This window comes from Triticum dicoccoides, chromosome 1A (assembly GCF_002162155.2).
Source record: "Triticum dicoccoides isolate Atlit2015 ecotype Zavitan chromosome 1A, WEW_v2.0, whole genome shotgun sequence".
NCBI classification, from domain to species: Eukaryota; Viridiplantae; Streptophyta; class Magnoliopsida; order Poales; family Poaceae; genus Triticum; species Triticum dicoccoides.
This window is the reverse complement of record NC_041380.1, coordinates 25,659,914-25,672,061: the sequence shown is the minus strand read 5'-3', so window position 1 is coordinate 25,672,061 and position 12,148 is coordinate 25,659,914.

The following is a 12,148-nucleotide window of genomic DNA, read 5'->3' as shown; positions in this document are numbered from 1 at the left end:
CTATATTTAGACATGTCCCATGACATCGACCAAAAGGCGAAGCTTCGCTCCACGCCCTCATGAAACCTCACTGGCTGAAGGCGAGGGTGCACATGACCAGATCAATTCCAATCTAGATATCGAGTGGCGTAAGGCACATCGTCGGAGATCTCCGATAGGAACACCGGAACTCATGAACAGGCAGATCAAGGAGGCTGATTTCAAGCAAATTTGCTACTTGGTGCAAGAAGATGAGTAGGGCCAATCCACCTTTAATCCCAAGCCAGCGGCCCCCACACCACCAACTTACCGTCGGGGAGAAGACGAGGCCGCCATTGGTCTTCCGGCGCTGAACAGATAGAACAATCGAGTGTCGCACCAGATCAGGCCCAGCGCCGCTGCCCCGCGCTTGACGCGAACAACAACATCCGGACCGCGACCCGCGGGCCCAGATCGAACCTAGGAAGGGTCCGCGTTGTCAACGCCCGCACGCCACGGATCAGCACGCCGAAGAGCCACCTAGTCGCTCCGACAAAGGCCAGCATCGTCGCCTCGTCTTCTCGCCCGTTGATCTTCCCGCGTGCACACCCTACGCCATGTTCCTCCGCCCCGAGACATAGCAGATGTGCGCCTCCTCTGCCCTTCGCCGTTCGGCGAGACGGGCACCGCCACCGCAGCCGGCGCCGCCGGCGGCAGCGGCCAGGGGAATCGAGATGGGGAGCGATTGACTAGGGTTGCGGGGGGCCTTCGGAGTCGCTCGAGCGGGAGCGACCCGGGGGGCGATTCAGGTGAAATATGTTGCTTCAACATTTTAACTCCATCCACTCCCCATGACCCCTTAATCCTTATGATCTATTCCTGCCTATTTATAGGTTCTTCACACCTTCTAAAGCGTTGCATTCTACCTATCCTTCTCTCCTTTCTTCTTCAAATTGCTTCACATGGTAGTTCAACTTGAGACATCTTCTCGTGATATATACTTTCCACATTTTCTTGTGATATATACTCTCCTCCTTTACCACTAAATTTATCCCCGCTCACCTTCGGATCCATATCTACTTCCCTCATGTGACTCAAGCCTATCTACTACTTGCCTCATCTAATCCCCTTCTTGAATCACGGTATAAGTGGGAGGGGAGAAAGAAAACAAGGATGGATGGTGATAGAACATTCCCATTGAGTTGGCCACAAGGCATTGCACACCCTGCTCAACAATCTTGGGTCTGCTCTTGGAGGAGTGCAACCTGAAGGAGTGAATCAAGGATCGGGGGCCTTGAGAATGAGATTTTGTTTCTCCACAAGGGGAAACATTTCAAGCCACGAGACATGGGAGGCATAGGGAAAGGAAGAGTAACTTGAAATGGCAGATCTTCTACAGGCCCCTTTTATGTCTCTTCACATTCTCCTGCATTAACTACTAGAGTCCTAAAAACCGTTTGCTAGCTTCTTGGAGTTTCTACGGCATTCTTCTTCTTCACTCCAGCATGCTATTCTTCTAAATGTAAACAATCCATAGCATTTGAGAACACAGACGAGGGAGCTTGTCTATGGTCAACGTATGATTGGACTCCAGATCATCTCGGAACACATGTATGTGCAGACACCATAGGTTTCATTCTCTCATTGGTAGACAAAAAATCTCCCTCGTCCTTGGTCGGAAATACAAGTTGGAAAAATCATTGCCTTCGTCTTCAAAGAGGATTGCACTCAAAATGCTGCAATAGCTATCTTGGCCTGGGGTTACTAACAGCGCCTTCAAGTCTGGTTACATCACCACACGATCAAGTCAGCTGTAACGTCCACCGTTACTACGACATTGTTACTACATGGCCATGCGGCTGCCGTATTCCCTTGACTTGTCACTCCTACATAAGCCGAAGCCAAGATAGCCTCTATACAAATCTTACAAGCTCGCAAGATGCACGCTGTAACCACATTGTTCATACAAGAAAACATCATGCAGAAGTACGAGCTACGACTACGACTAGAACAGGTGGCCTGAACATGGGTCGAAGCTCCTACTTGTGCTTCCCATACCTAGATTATCCACATGCGCATTGCATTCATGAAACTCCCAAATCATGAGCATTGCCGCGAAATCCCCCTGACAGCTCAACTTTGTGTTTTTCCAAATAAAAATTATGTTCATCATTCTCAGATATTATTTTAGCAATACAAAGTGGATCTCCCTTGAGCAGGAAAAAATTCTTGTGGAAGAGTGAAAATGAATTTCCTGATAACAGAAAAAAGGAAGGAATGCTAGGATAGTAAGGCATTCATTACTCATGAGATTGGCCAGATATGTACACAGGTACATGTAAGAAGGGGAATGGGGCTACAGAAGGATAGTCAACTGGAGCCTGGAGGGCGTGATTAAGCATGATAATGTTCCCATTTCTGCCTAGCACTTTCTTCGTCGTCCCGCAGATCAGCAACATAAAGAACGCCAGCAATCTCACTAGTCTCATTGGTTAGGAAGGCGATGCAATATAAGTCCAGCCATTAAAGCAGGAAGGTACAAAAGGCTACCATGGAACATTCTTCTTGCAGACTTGTGAGTAGGACCAGTACAAATGATAAGGCTCCAATGGCAAGGCCCGTCGTTAGAAGAGATGCTTCAAAACTGAACCATCCAGATGTTAGACCCCCTACAGATTAACCGTTTGTTAGTTCGAGTAACATCTCAAGTTTGACCAAGTTTTTTTGTTACAAGTAGAAGCAAATGGAAATTATTAGAGAACCTATATGATCATTGGTACTTACAGTTATACCCAATATGCATGATTACATATCCCAAGTTTGACCAATTTTATTACAAGTAATGGAAATTAGAGAACCAATATGCATGATTACTACTTACAGTTGTATGCAAGTAACCCCAATGGCAGCATGTAGAGGCAATTCCTGAGTGATACCCATGCAGTTCTTGTACCTTTTTTTGCCGAACTATATGCAAACCACGGCGAGCAGTCGTGCAGTTGATGTGAAAATAGAATGCAACCAAGGAGGCAGGTGAACTATTTGTTTTTTTTACGTTGCTCATAGATAGGATGAACTAATACCATACTAGATAAAATAGTACTATGTCCATGTGCGAGAACTGGGTTTGTATGCATGATCATGTGAAATATATTGCTTCAACATTTAAACTCCACCCACTCCCTCACCAAAAAAAACTCCACCCTCTCCCCATGACCCTCCTTATCCTCTGGTCCAGCCTATATAGCTTCTTCACACCTTCTGGAGCATTGAATTCTGCCTAGTCTTCTCTCCTTTCTTCTTCCAGTTGCTTCACATAGTAGTTCAAGTTGAGACGCCTTCTCATAATATATACTTTCCACATCTGATATATACTTTCCACATCTGATATACACTTTCCTCCTTTACCATTAAATTTATCCCCACTCACCTTCAGATCGATCTCTTCTTCCCTCATGTGACTCAAGCCTATCTACTACTTGCCTTCTCTAATCCCCTTCTTGAATCATGATATAAGTGGGATGGGAGAAATAAAACAAGAACGGACGGTGAGGGAGCATGCCCATTAATTGAGTTAGCCACAACGAATTGCACACCCTCCTCAACTGTCTGGGGTCTGCTCTTGGAGGAGGGAAACCTGAAGGAGTGAATCAGGGGATCAAGGGCCTCGAGAATGAGATTTCTTTTTCAGAAGGGGAATATCCATTTCAATCCACTAGACATGGGGGGGGCACAGGGAAAGGAAGAGTAGTTTGAAATGGCAGATCTTTGACAAATTCCTTGTATGTCTCTTCACATTGTCCTACATCAACTAGTAGAGTCTTAAAAATAGTCTACTAGCTTCTTGGAGTTTCTACACGCTTTTTTTGTACATCACCATGTTCTTCTTCTAAATCTGAACAATCCGTAACATTTAGGAACACAGATGAGGGAGCTTGTCTATGGCCAATGTATTCTTGGACTGCAAACCATCTCCAAACACATGTATGTGCACACCATAGGTTTCATTGTCTCATTGGTAGACAATCTCCGTCATCCTTGACTAGAAAAAATCATTACCTCAGTGTTTAAAGAGCATTGCACTCAAAATGCTGCAATAGCAATCTTGGCTCACAGCTGCACTATCGTGGGAAATCAAAACCCACTTTCAAACTGGACCGGAATCATCCACCACGTGGCAGCAAATTGCGCCATCAACGGATAATCCACACACGTCACACATGGTAATCGAGGCGTAGCGCGGCAATCCACATGTCCCGTCCAGTCGACTGTAGCAGCAATGCGTGCTGTATTCCCTCTACATAAGACGAACCCAAGATAGAATCTGGACAAGACTTACAAAAGATCACAAGATACACACTGTAACCACATTGTTCATATGAGGGAAAACATCCAACAATAGTGTGTTGCCACTAGAACAGGTGGCCCTTACTTGGGTAAAAGTGTTAAACCTATGTGTGCATCCCATACCTAGATTATTCACATGCGCATTGCATTCAAAATATTCCCAAATCATGAGTACTGCTGCGAAATCCCCACGACAGCTCAATTTTATGTTCTTTCCAAATAAAAGTTCTGTTCACCATTCTCAGATTTTATTTTAACAATACAAAGAGGATTTCCCTTGAGCGGGGAAAATTCTTGTCAAGAGTGAAAAAGAATTTCCTGATAACAGAAAAAAAGGAATGCTAGGATTAGTAAGGCATTCATAACTCATGAGCTTGTGGAGATATGTACACAGGTACGGGTCAATAGCTCATGTGCGACGTTTTTCATGCGAATTGGAAGGAGTGCGACGTTGTTCGAGCAAATGGCTGTGGTGCGACAATTTTGAGCAGGCAAATAGCCCACGCACGACATGGCTGTTAAATGTGGTTAAATTGGTCGTCAACCAAGCCCGCCCGTTTATGTTAGGACATGTGGGTCCAACTTAATTGTTCCTCAAAACAGCTGACCGTGCCCTGCCGCCCGACCATGCCGGGCCCGCCACTCTGCCCCCCTTCTTCTCCGGTGGCAGCGGATCTTGCGTTCTCAGTGGCGGCGGCGGAGCCCTCGTTCTCAATGGTGGCGGAGCCTTCGTCCTCAGAAAATGGTGAGTGAATTCAAACCCTAGTCGCCCTCCCGTTCCTCTCTCCAGCCCGTAGATCTCAGCTCGTTTCCTCTGTTTTCGCTTGTGGAATCGATAGGTTGTGAGGGGAGCGAGTGGGCATACTGAGATGGAGCCGTCAGATTCAACTTCGAATAGGTAATGCGCCTCTCTCCGATCCAATTTTGCATGCAATTAGGGGGTGGCCTCGTCTGCTTTTTCTCACGGGCTCACACTGTCTGCCACTAACAGAGGGGATGCTGTCGCTCGGACCTTCGAATTGACAGTCAATTTCTTTCCATCAAAGGCAAAACTAGTTGATGGTAGCATACAGAACATTGAGAGAGACACTATTGTTAAATGGGAGGTTGAGTTTACAGAGATTGATCCACAAGTTCTACAGAACATGGGAGAGATGGTAGTGAAGAAATGGGTGGAAATAATTGGCGAGGATATTGTTTGGGGTCCAGAGCAAGAAGTATCATTGTTGCGGTTTGATGATTGGAAAGGAGAGTATGTGAGAATAGAAGATGGTGAACAGATTGTTGAAGAAATCGATCGGCAAAACGGCTGGACAAGCAAACAGGCTAATTTTTTTGCTGAGCTCGTTGATCTGAACATTTTTTCAAAGGTTGGATATGTGCCATCACAATTGGCTGCACAGATGGTAGATGATGATTGGGCTAGTCAGAGGCCATTGATTCCCATGTGTACTGAACTTATAGTAATACCCGAAGAGGGACAGGTGACTGGAACTGAAACTGAAACCGAAACTGCAGCAACTATTGATTGGAATGTAGTTGAATTAGATGAGCCTATTGATCTGGTCATTGCACCAATGCCTGACATTGAGATGGCCAAACTTTTTGGCATTCCAGTCGATGACAGAGATAAGCAGGAGAGGGGTGAATCTAGTTTGCCTGCTAATGCTGATGAAGAAGTAGATGGACAATTGATGGAACAAGCTGCAGATGAGGTAGATGATGCACATGATGATGAGCTGGTGCATGTGTATGACAAAGAAAACCCTGTCATTGAAGTAGGCAAGTTGTTCCCAAGCATGAAGGAGTTTAGGATGTGTTTCAAGACTTATGCAGTGAAACATGAGTTTGATGCCAAGACTGTTTGGACTGATAGAAAGAAGTTTTATGCGAGGTGCAGAGGATTTGATGGTAGTGTGAAGCCTTGCAAGTGGTACATATCTGCTAGACTGCAACCTGATGGAAGTACTGTCAGGGTTAACCAAATCCCCAATCAACATACTTGTATTACAAGTTCACAGAGAGTATCAACCATGACATCACAACTTTGGGTTGCAGAAAAGATCACCCCAATTTTAGCCAAAACACCAAACACTACTGCCAAGAAACTCAAAGTAGACTTGGAAAAGATGTACCCCATTAAACTGAAATATACCACAGTGTGGAAGGCAAAACAAAGGGCAATGAAAAATTCATATGGTGATTGGGCAAATACATTTAGGATGCTTTACAACTTCAAAGCAGAAGTGGAAAAGAGGTCACCTGGCAGTGTTGTGGAGATAGATACAGAGGTATCAGCCGAAGGTGAAGTCAAGTTCTCCAAGTTTTTTATGGCTTTGAAGCCTTGCATCGATGGGTTCAAAGCAGAATGTCGTCCATATTTGAGCATAGACTCGTCATTTTTGACAGGCAAGTGGAATGGTCAGTTGGCAGCATGCAATGCTCTAGATGGACATAACTAGATATTTCCTATTGTTGTTGGCTTGTTTCAGTCAGAAACAGGGGCTTCATGGACATGGTTCATGATCCAGTTGAAAAGATGCCTAGGGCCAGTGTCACCTTTGGCTATACACACAGATGCATGTAAGGGGCTTGAAAATTCAGTGAAAATGTTTTCCCACATGCTGAGCAGAGGGAGTGCTTTGGTCATTTGTGGATGAATTTGATCAAAAAATTTAGAGGAGAAGAATTTGGGCGCATGTGGCCAGCAGCAAGATCTTACACTAGACAGTCACACAAATATCATCTTGATAAGATAATGGCAGCATGTGATGAGTTTGGTCCATGGCTGAACACCTACCATTCTTTGTTATGGTACAGGTCAGCATTCAACACTGCCATCAAGTGTGACCACATCAACAATAATTTGGCAGAGAGTTTCAACAACAAGGTGAAGGATTTAAAAGATTTGCCTGTGCATGACGTGGTTGACCAAATCAGTATCATGCTCATGCGGTTGTGGGAATTGAGAAGAAGGATAGGTGATTGTCTGCAAGGTGATAAGCTTCCAGCAGTGGTACAACAGGTGGTCAATAGGAGAAGATATCTTTCAGATTTGTTTGTTGAAAAATCTTCACCTTGGGGTGCTGAAGTTAGAGATAACAAAACTGGAAGGAGACATATTGTTAACACTGAATTGCATGATTGCACTTGCCTCGAGTGGCAACACACTGGTAAACCATGTGAGCATGCCATTCTCTTCTTAGCATCCCAACTGAAGATAAACATGCACCCATATTTGCATGAATATTATTCGGTAGCAAGATTCAAAGCTGCATATGCTACTCCAATTCCAGCACTTACAGATCAGTCTCAGTGGCCTGAAGTGGACATTGAATTTTCCATGTGTCCTCCCTTGACGAAAAGAAAGGCTGGCAGGCCTAAACAGAGTAGATTCAAGGCATGGTTTGAAAAAGGTTGGAGTAGTAAGAAGGGAAAGAAAGATGGAAAGCCAAAAAGGGCCCAAAAAGGTAACAAAAACAGATGCAAGTTGTGCCAGGAACTTGGGCACAGAGTGGGATCTGTCAAATGTCGTTACACTCCTGATAAGACAAAGTATGTTCTTGTTTATTTGTCTGTGTTTTGATTTGGTGCTTTTCTCCAATTACTATATCTATAACATTTTCCCAATGGCCAGGAGGAAGCGAGCAAGTCATCCCATTGTTGTTCAACAGTGTTGGCCAACAAAAAAAGCAAGAGTCAATGGCGGTAGAAAGAAGAGAAGTGTGCCTGAGACTGAGTAGACTGAAGAAAATCCTGCTGCAGTCAATATTCAGACTGAAGAAACTGCTCTCGAGGTTGAAACTGAACCTAAGCGTGTCGAGGTTCAGACTGAAGAAATCAATGCTGAGGTACACATCGAAGAAACTAAAACTGCTGTCAACATTGAGACTGAAGACACTGATCACGAGGGTGTTGGCGAGGTGTTGAAAAGACCAGTGAAGAAAACCAAGATGATTAGTGAACTTGTGTGTGTAGTAGAACAAAAAACAAGAAGTGGTAAGGTAAAAGAAGGGCACGCGACGTGGTAGGAAGAGGTAGAACAGAGAACAGTTTGAAAATTTGGGGCATGTAATAATTTTTGTAACTTGGTACGTACTGGTAGTCACTATGTATCCCCGTATTTCTATTCGAACTTGTTTGTTGGTACCTTGTCTAAACTAGTCAAATAAAATTCAAATTCAAATTCAAATTTGGGCTCAAATTTGAATTAGGGATGGGTATTGATGTTTTAATGCTATCTAAAGTACCTCAACTGAAATATGTTTGCTTGCTGATCATTCCGAGCCCTTTTGGTAAGTTGAACTCATAGTCATGAAAAGTGTATCTCAAATGACATCCAAAGGTATGGTAAACGGCCTCATATTTAAGCAAGTTTTTTTGGCACCTTGTCTAAACCAGCCAAATAATTTTTCTACACATCTATTCTACCTATATACTATAAATCTAAAGTCTCATTATTTATTGAATTACTTTTCTATTATTATTATTTTTGAAAAAACAAGATTTAATAGAAAATTATATATAAAACAAGTTTAAAACATGAAAATGAGAAAAGTAAGTTAAGATCTTTCTTAGTCAATCCAAAATGAAGTTTTGGTGAGGTTTTCACACTTTTCATTTTCAAAACCCCGCCTACTCTCGGGTGCCTACTACTCTCTCCCTTGAACTCCATACTACATTGTTCGAGGAATGACAATTTTGTGAAGGATTTTTCGTAAAAATGTATGTAAACCATATTTATATTTTTTTTTCTCGTTACTATATGACATAATAAGACTATGTGCTCAAGTTTTATATTTTTTTTGATTTTTTTTAATTAGTTATGCTCAACCCTAATCAGTCAAAACCCCTCAAAACCCCGCACACTACCGGGTCATCGATCGTTGTGCGTGGACGGTTGAGATCAGGCGCTAGGGTTAGCTACAGTGTGCATCGATCCGCATGAGACGCGCTGATTGGTTGAATCAGTGTGCATCGATCCGCATGAGACGCGCTGATTGGTTGAATCGGTGGGGTTTGGATCAGGCTCTCTCATTGGGGCATCAGGACCGTTCATTTGAATCCAACGACAAGAGTTGACGCGGTGCATGGACCAAGCCTACGCAGTGCCCTTTACATCGTTGCATGCGTGCCCGTGCCTACCCGCAGCATGCATGCCCACCCGCAGAACTGCGCCCGTGCGTTGCATGCATGCCCTCGACGTAGCCCTGGTCCGCCACCCCCATCGACGCAGTAAGCTGTCGCATGCCTACCATTATAACCGATGCATCGTCGCATCAAAGCATGCACCCGACCACAATGCAGCAGCCCGATGAAGACAACCAAAAAGCCAACACTGCATGGCGTGATGTACATGGCGTGCTCCTCTTTGAGGACACAATACATTGGCATGGGGTATCGATGTGGGTATCGATGCAGTTCAAACGGCGTGCTGCCCGTTACAAGATGGGCAAATGAAGGCGTCCATTATTGTCACGTCTCCCATCGACCGAACGTTGCCCTCTAGCCAGGCCCTAGCAAGATGTGCAAATTAATGGGATACAACATGAATGCACGGGCGGCGCACGCAGAGAACCCGGGGCAGGCGTGTCCCCTTGACCCACGACGGCACAAACGTGTGCGTGAGCCCGTCCCCCTTGACCCACGACCGGTGGCACAGAAGGATCGCAGCCCATTTCCCACGCTCGTGTACACACTTTCATGGGGCGCCACCAAACGCCGCCTGCCCATTAATTCTACGAGTGAAACCACGTCGCACTTGGGCTATTTAAGTCGGGCACTATCGCCTTCCTCTCCCTCACCCCTCATCCACACCCCATCCTCTGCCTCCTCTGCCCTCCTTCTTCCTTCTTCTCCATAAAACCAGATCGAGCCCTCGAGCCACCCCGCCACCATGCAGTACAACGCCCCCACCTACCGCTTCCCCCCAACCGTGCCGGAAAGGCTCTACCCGGCCGGAGTGTATGTAGAGAGAACCCTTAGGGTTTGGACGATCTCGAGGTGGAGGGGCGCAAGGGAGTTAACGGAGTTCTTCCTTGCGGCCAGCTTCCGCCACCTCCCCCGCGGCTCTCCTCGGATGTACCATCTTGAGGAGGTCAACCACAACGGCGTTGTGGTTGGGCTCCTCGCCACGTTCACTAACCCTTTCGATGCTTTCCATCTCCTCGAACGAGCGTATTGGGTTGGTTGTGAGTTCATAGCTTTCACAACCTACAATATCTTCATCGACTTCAATGCCATCTTCCCCAACAACGTTGTTATGCACACGCTCCCGTACCCCATCAACAACGTGGAGGAGTGAAGGGTGGAGCCCGGAGGAGCGAGGTGGCCCCGGAGGAGGAGGAGAAGAAGAACCCGAAGAACCCGCTTGGTGCCCCCCTATCTATCTAGATCTATCGTATTAGTTTTTTAAGTTGTAATCGTTATGCTACTATTATTAAGTTTTATTAGTACTTTAAGTTGTAAGGCTATCATGGAGTTGTAAGGCTATCGTGGAACTATGGGTTGCAATCGTTATGCTACTATATATATTGTGTGTTTCGTGCTATTATTTGTGGATTGCTATTGTTTGTTTTTGCTTATTATTCGTGTATTGCTATGGGTTGCTACGGGCCCGGTTTCTACACCCCAAACACCACACCCAAACCATGGACATGCAAGTAGGAGCCCCATGCAAACCCACTATGGACATGGGTGCAACTAGGAAATGCAAACTAATTTACTTCTGGCACTTCATGCAAGCATGCAACTCATTTAGTTCATGGAACCGTAGACATACATAAAAACAATTAACATTTAGTTTTAGTGCATCAAAAAGTGATCCATCACAAAATTTAGTGCAAGAAAAAGGCTAAAATAAAAGGACAAGTAACATTTCATTGGGCCCCATTTTATTTGCAGAAGTTAGAGGTGGGCTGGTGCCCTACGCGGGTGGGCTGGTCTTGGGCATGGTTATTTTCTCAGGGCCCATTTTCTCACGGCCCAACATCTATTCGGCAGCCCAGTTTTGTTTTTTACTAGAAACTGAATTTGGGTGTGTACTCTATTAATTGAAGAACAAAAACAGAGGAAACAGAGCATGAACACTGAATAGGGCCCCTGAATATCATTACAATAATTCAAGCAAGTTTTGCTTCACGCTAATTCAAATTCATCTAACAAATGGTCCCTGGCTAACTCAAACTACTGGGCACCCCTGAAACTAGTTGACACACTAACTGAAACTCTAACAAATTCTAGCGATTGATGAACATCAAGTAAAATAAACCCATAGCAATGACACAACCATAAAATGCTCCAGCCATCATATTTGCTTGCTGCTTCAAATCGATCAGATGCTTTAGTTTCTTGCCAATTTTCTTCAATTCACACTTCAATTCTGCACTGTGCATCATCAGATCGGCTCTGTCCGCCAAATTGGGGGCTTGTTCCACGGCAAGCCGCCCCCCAAAATTGAACTCTTGGGTTCCGGTTGATCCCTCCAATTTCAACCTTTCAACATAGTCATCGAGCCACTCAAAATGCCCACATTTCTTCAGAACCTGAAAAACAAGGGGCCGGAGGCGCATGAATCCTAGATCCACCATCCAGATCCACCGCCCTAATTCAAGGAAAAAAAGAAAGAAATCAGGAGAAATTAGACCATAGGATTGGTCAAGAACACAGATCTAACCTGCCCCGGCTGTGGCTTGCTCAAGCATTTCACAAACTCGCGCCCACGGTTGCCATTTTCTTCCCTCACACAAGTCAAACGCTTCAGAGGCTCCATGCGCCGGCAATCGGGGCATCTTGTCAACGGCAGTGGACCATACTTCATCCATGATTGGCGGGAGGCCGAAGT